We start from the raw sequence: 6,465 nt of genomic DNA, 5'->3' as shown, positions 1-6,465 counted from the left end.
TGCATAAATCCACTTCCGGAGCCCACTTGGTGTGTGCTTGGGCTGAGCATTGAAGCTTTCACGTGCATAGGCTTTTCTTGGAGTTAAACGCCAGCTCTGGTGCCAGTTTGGGCGTTTAACTCCAGCTTTTATGCCAGTTTGGGCGTTTTACGCCAGAATTTTTTTGCTGACTTGGAACGCCAGCTTGAGCCATCAAATCTCAGGACAAGTATGGACTATTATAAATTTTTGGAAATCTCAAGATGTCTACTTTCCAAAGCAATTGAGAACGCACCAATTGGTTTTCTGTAGCTCCAGAAAATCCATTTTGAGTGCAGGGAGGTCAGAATCCAACAGCATCTGCAGTCCTTTTTCAGCCTCTGAATCAGATTTTTGCTCAGGTCCCTCAATTTCAGCCAGAAAATACCTGAAATTATAGAAAAACACAAAAACTCATAGTAAAGTCCAGAAATGTAATTTTTGCATAAAAACTAATAATTATATACTAAAAACTAACTAAATCATACTAAAAACTACTTAAAAACAATGCCAAAAGCGTATAAGTTATCCGCTAGTCACAACACCAAACTTAAATTGTTGCTTGTTCCCAAGCAACTGAAAACAAAATAGAATAAAAAAAGAAGAGAATATGCAATGAATCTCACAATATCGATGAAACTTAGTCCCAATTAGATGAGCGGGGCTAGTAGCTTTTTGCTTTTGAACAGTTTTGGCATCTCACTTGATCCTTTGAAATTCAGAATGATTGGCATCTATAGGAACTCAGAATTTAGATAGTGTTATTGATTCTCCTAGTTCAGTATGTTGATTCTTGAACACAACTACTTTATGAGTCTTGGCCGTGACCCTAAGCACTTATTTTCCAGTATTACCACCGGATACATAAATGCCACAGACACATAACTGGGTGAACCTTTTCAGATTGTGACTCAGCTTTGCTAAAGTCCCCAATTAGAGGTGTCCAGAGTTCTTAAGCACACTCTTTCTGCTTTGGATCACGACTTTAACCACTCAGTCTCAAGCTTTTCACTTTGACCTTGATGACACAAGCACATGGTTAGGGACAGCTTGATTTAGCCGCTTAGGCCAGTATTTTATTCCTTTGGGCACTCCTATCCATTAATGCTCAAAGCCTTGGATTCTCTTTATCCTTGCCTTTTGGTTTAAAGGGCTATTGGCTTTTTCTGCTTGCTTTTTCTTTTTCTTTCTTTTTCTTTTTCGCCATTTTTTTCTTTTTTTTTCGCTACTTTTTTCTTTTTCATTGCTTTTTCTTGCTTCAAGAATCAATTTCATGATTTTTTAGATTATCGATAACATTTCTCTTTGTTCATCATTCTTTCAATAGCCAACAATTTTAACATTCATAAACTTCACTATAAAAAATATGCACTGTTCAAGCATTCATTCAGAAAACAAAAAGTATTGCCACCACATCAAAATAATTAAACTAATTTCAAGATAAAATTTGAAATTCATGTACTTCTTGTTCTTTTGTAATTAGGAACATTTTTCATTTAAGAAAGGTGAAGGATTCATGGAATTATTCATAGCTTCAAGACACAGACACTAGACACTAATGATCATGTAATGAAGACACAAATATAGATAACACATAAAGCATAAAAATCGAAAAACAAAAAAATAAGAACAAGAAAATCAAAGAACGGGTTCACCTTAGTGATGGCGGCTAGTTCTTCTTCTTGAAGATCCTATAGAGTGCTTGAGCTCCCCAATGTCTCTTCCTTACCTTTGTTGCTCTACCCTCATGGCTATTTGATCCTCTCTAATTTCATGGAGAATAATGGAGTGCTCTTGGTGCTCCATCCTTAGTTGCTCCATATTGAAACTCAAATCTCCCAAAGAGGTGTTGAGTTGCTCCTAATAGTTGTGTGGAGGAAAATGCATCTCTTGAGGCATCTCAGGAATTTCTTGTGAGGAACTTCCTCATGCTCTTGTTGAGATCCATGAGTGGGCTATCTTATTTGCTCCATCCTCTTTTCAGTGATGGGCTTGTCCTCTTTAATGTGGATGTCTTCCTCTATGACAATTCCAGCTAAACTGCATAGGTGACAAATGAGATGAGGAAAGGCTAACCTTGCCAAAGTGGAAGGTTTGTCAGCAACCTTGTATAGTTCTAGAGGTATGATCTCATGAACTTCCACTTCCTCTCCAATCATGATACTATGGATCATGATAGCCCGATCCATAGTTACTTCGGATCGGTTGCTAGTAGGAATGATGGAGCATTGGATGAACTCCAACCATCCTCTAGCCATAGGCTTAAGGTCAACCCTTCTTAGTTGAACCGGCTTGCCTTTGGAGTCTCTCTTCCATTGAGCACCTTCTACACATATGTCCATGAGGACTTGGTCCAACCTTTGATCAAAGTTAACCCTTATAGTGTAGAGGCATTCATCTCCTTGCATCATTGGCAAGTTAAATGCCAACCTTACATTTTTCGGACTGAAATCTAAGTATTTCTCCCGAACCATTGTAAGCTAATTCTTTGAGTTCAGGTTCATACTTTGATCATGGTTCTTGGTGATCCATGCATTAGCATAGAACTCTTGAACCATTAAGATTCTGACTTGTTGAATGGGGTTGGTGAGAACTTTCCACCCTCTTCTTCGAATCTCATGTCGGATCTCTGGATACTCATTCCTTTTGAGGATGAAAGGGACATCAGGGATCACCTTCTTCTTGACCACAACTTCATAAAAGTGGTCTTGATAGACTTTTGAGATAAATCTCTCCATCTCCCATGACTCGGAAGTAGAAGCTTTTACCTTCCCTTTCCTCTTTCTAGAGGTTTCTCCGGCCTTAGGTGCCATAAATGGTTATGAAAAAAATAAAAAGCAACGCTTTTGCCACACCAAACTTAAAAGGTTTGTTCATCCTCGAGCAAAAGAAGAAAGAAGGGAGGAGAAGTAGAAGAAAATGGAGGAGATGGAGAAGTGTGAGTGGTTCGGCCAAAAAGGGGGGGAGTGTTTATGATGTGTGAAAATAAATGAGTGATGAGGGGTTTATATAAGAGTGGAAGAGGGGGGTGTCCGTGTGTGAGGGTTGGGTTGGGAGGGAAAGTTTTTAAATTTTGAATGGTGGGGTGGGTGGGGTGTTTGGGGAAGAGTGGATGGAGGTAATTGGTGAAGGGTGTTGGGAAAGAGAAATGGAGGTGATTGGTGAGGGGTATTTGGGGAAGGGTGTTATTGGAATGTGTGAAGAAGAGAGAGAGTGAGTTGAGGTAGGTGGGGATCTTGTGGGGTCCACAGATCCTGAGGTGTCAAGGATTTCTCATCCCTGTACCATTTTGGCGTGTAAACGCCCTCTAAGTGCTAATCCTGGCGTTTAACACCGGTTTTTCTTCCCTTTCTGGCATTGAACGCCAACTTGGTGCCCTTTTCTGGCGTTAAATGCCACTCTGGTGCCCTTTTCTGCCATTAAACGCCCAGAATAGTGTCAGACTGGGCGTTTAACGCCCATTCTACTACCCTTATTGGCGTTTAAACACCAGTAAGCTCCTCCTCTAGGGTGTGCTGTTTTTGAATTTGCTTTGATTTTTGCAAGTGTTTTTGTGACTCCACATGATCATCAACCTAAAGAAAACATAAAATAACAATGGAAAATGGAAACTTAACATAGATAAAATAAAAATTGGGTTGCCTCCCAATAAGCGCTTCTTTAACGTCAATAGCTTGACAGTGAGCTCTTATGGAGCTTCACAGATATTTAGAGCATGATTGGGGCCTCCCAACACCAAACTTAGAGTTTGAATGTGGGGGCTTTGGTTGACTCTGTATTGAGAAAAGCTTTTCATGCTTCTTTTCCATGTGTACAGAAGAAGATCCTTGAGCCTTAAACACAAGATAGTCCTCATTCACTTGAAGGACCAACTCTCCTCTGTCAACATCAATCATAGCTTTTGCTGTGGCTAGGAAGGGTCTGCCAAGGATGATGGATTTATCCTCATCCTTCCCAGTGTCTAGGATTATAAAGTCAGCAGGGATATAAAGGCCTTCAACCTTTACCAATACATCCTCTACAAGTCTATAAGCCTGTTTCTATGATTTGTCTGCCATCTCTAGTGAGATTCTTGCAGCTTGTACTTCAAAGATTCCCAATTTTTCCATTACAGAGAGTGGCATGAGGTTTATGCCTGACCCCAGGTCACACAGAGCCTTCTAAAAGGTCATGGAGCCTATGGTACAGGGTATTAAGAATCTTCCGGGATCCTCTTTCTTTTGAGAAATCTTCACCTGAGCCAATGCACTTAGTTCATTGATGAGCAAGGGGGATTTATCCTTCCAAGTCTCATTACCAAATAAATTGGCATTCAGCTTCATGATTGTTCCAAGGTACTTAGCAACTTGCTCTTCAATTATATCTTTATCCTCTTCAGAGAAAGAATACTCATCAGAGCTCATGAATGGCAGAAGTAGGTTTAATAAAATCTCTATGGTCTCTGTATGAGTCTTAGATTCCCTTGGTTCCTCAATAGGGAACTCCTTTTTGTCCAGAGGACATCTCATGAGGTTTTTTTCACTGGGAATCACGTCCTCTTCACTCTCTCCAGGTTCGGCTATGTTGGTCATGGTTATGGCCTTGCACTCTCTCTTGGGATTTTCTTCTGTATTGATTGGGAAAGTACTAGGAGGAGTTTTAGTAACCTTCTTACTCAGCTGACCCACTTGTGCCTCCAAATTTCTAATGGAGGATCTTGTTTCATTCATGAAACTTAGTGTGGTCTTAGATAGATCAGAAACTATGCTTGCTAAGCTAGAGATGCTCTGCTCAGAACTCTCTGTCTGTTGCTGAGAAGATGATGAGAAAGGTTTGCTATTGCCAAACCTGTTTCTCCCACCATTATTGTTATTGAAGCCTTGTTGAGGCTTCTGTTGATCCTTCCATGAGAAATTTGGGTGATTCCTCCATGAAGAATTGTAGGTGTTTTCATAGGGTTCTCCCATGTAATTCATCTCTTCCATTGCAGGATTCTCAGGGTCATAAGCTTCTCCTTCAGAGGAGGCTTCTTTAGCACTACCATATGCAGCTTGCAATCTAGTCAGATTCTGAGAAATCATATTGACTTGCTGAGTCAATATTTTGTTCTGAGCCAATATGGCATTCAGAGCATCAATCTCAAGAACTCTTTTCTTCTGAGTTATCCCATTGTTCACAGGATTTCTTTCAGAAGTGTACATGAACTGGTTATTTGCAACCATTTCAATGAGTTCCTAGGCTTCTGCAGGTGTTTTCTTCAGATGAATAGATCCGCCTACAGAATGGTCCAATGACATCTTGGATAACTCAGACAGACCATCATAGAAGATACCTATGATGCTCCATTTTGAAACCATGTCAGAAGGACACCTTCTAATCAATTGCTTGTATCTTTTCCATGCTTCATAGAGGGATTCACCTTCCTTTTGTTTGAAGGTTTGAACTTCCACTCTAAGCTTACTCATCTTTTGAGGTGGAAAGAATTTAGCTAAGAAGGCATTGACCAGCTTTTCCCAAGAGTTCAGGCTGTCTCTAGGTTGTGAGTTCAACCATATACTAGCTCTGTCTCTTACAGCAAAAGGGAAAAGCATAAGTCTGTAGACCTCAGGATCAACTCCATTGGTCTTAACAGTGTCACAGATTTGCAAAAATTCAGCCAAGAACTGATGAGAATCTTCCAATGGAAGTCCATGAAACTTGCAATTCTGTTCATAAGAGAAACTAATTGAGGCTTAAGCTCAAAGTTGTTTGCTCCAATGGCAAGAATAGAGATGCTTCTCCCATAGAAATCGGGAGTTGGTACAGTAAAGTCACCAAGCACCTTCCTTGCATTGTTGGCATTGTTGTTATTTTTGGCTGCCATGTCTTCTTCTTTTTCAAAAATTTATGTTAGGTCCTCTCTAGAGAGTTGTGCTTTAGCCTCTCTTAACTTCCTCTTCGGAGTTCTTTTAGGTTCAGGATCAGCTTCAACAAGAATGCTTTTATCTTTGTTCCTACTCATATGAAAGAGAAGAAAACAAAGAAAGTATAGAATCCTCTATGTCACAATATAGAGATTCCTTGGTGTGTCAGAGGAAAAGGAGAATAGAAGGAGGAGGTATATAAAGAAGAATTCGAACATATAAAGAGGGGAGAGGGTTCGAATTATTAAGAGAGGAGGAGTGGTAGTGATTAAATAGAAGGAGATGAGAGAGAGAAGAAATTTGAATATCAAAATTAAAATAATTGGTTAATTAAAAAGATTTTTGAAAAAATAGTTAGTGATTTTCGAAAATTAGAGAGAGAAAGATAGTTAGGTGGGTTTGAAAAAGATGAGAATTAGTGAAAAGATTTGAAAATCAAATTTTGAAAAGATAAGAAGTTAGAAAAGATTTTTGAAATCAAAAGTTGAAAAAGATTTGATTGAAAAAGATATGTTTGAAAAGTGATGAGCGGATATTTTATACGCTTTTTGGGAGTAATTTCATG

General features: G+C 39.3%; 1 non-coding gene across 1 annotated transcript; it reads left to right on the top strand.

Moving 5' to 3' along the window:
• Positions 1–5,347: 5,347 nt before the first annotated feature.
• LOC130964947 (small nucleolar RNA R71) lies at positions 5,348–5,456 on the top strand. The gene has a single exon (XR_009081010.1). It is a non-coding gene; the product is annotated as a small nucleolar RNA R71 (small nucleolar RNA).
• The last annotated feature ends 1,009 nt before the right edge of the window (positions 5,457–6,465 follow it).

Source organism: Arachis stenosperma, chromosome 2 (genome assembly GCF_014773155.1).
Source record: "Arachis stenosperma cultivar V10309 chromosome 2, arast.V10309.gnm1.PFL2, whole genome shotgun sequence".
Taxonomy (NCBI): Eukaryota; Viridiplantae; Streptophyta; class Magnoliopsida; order Fabales; family Fabaceae; genus Arachis; species Arachis stenosperma.
This window is presented reverse-complemented; position numbering and strand designations above follow the sequence as displayed.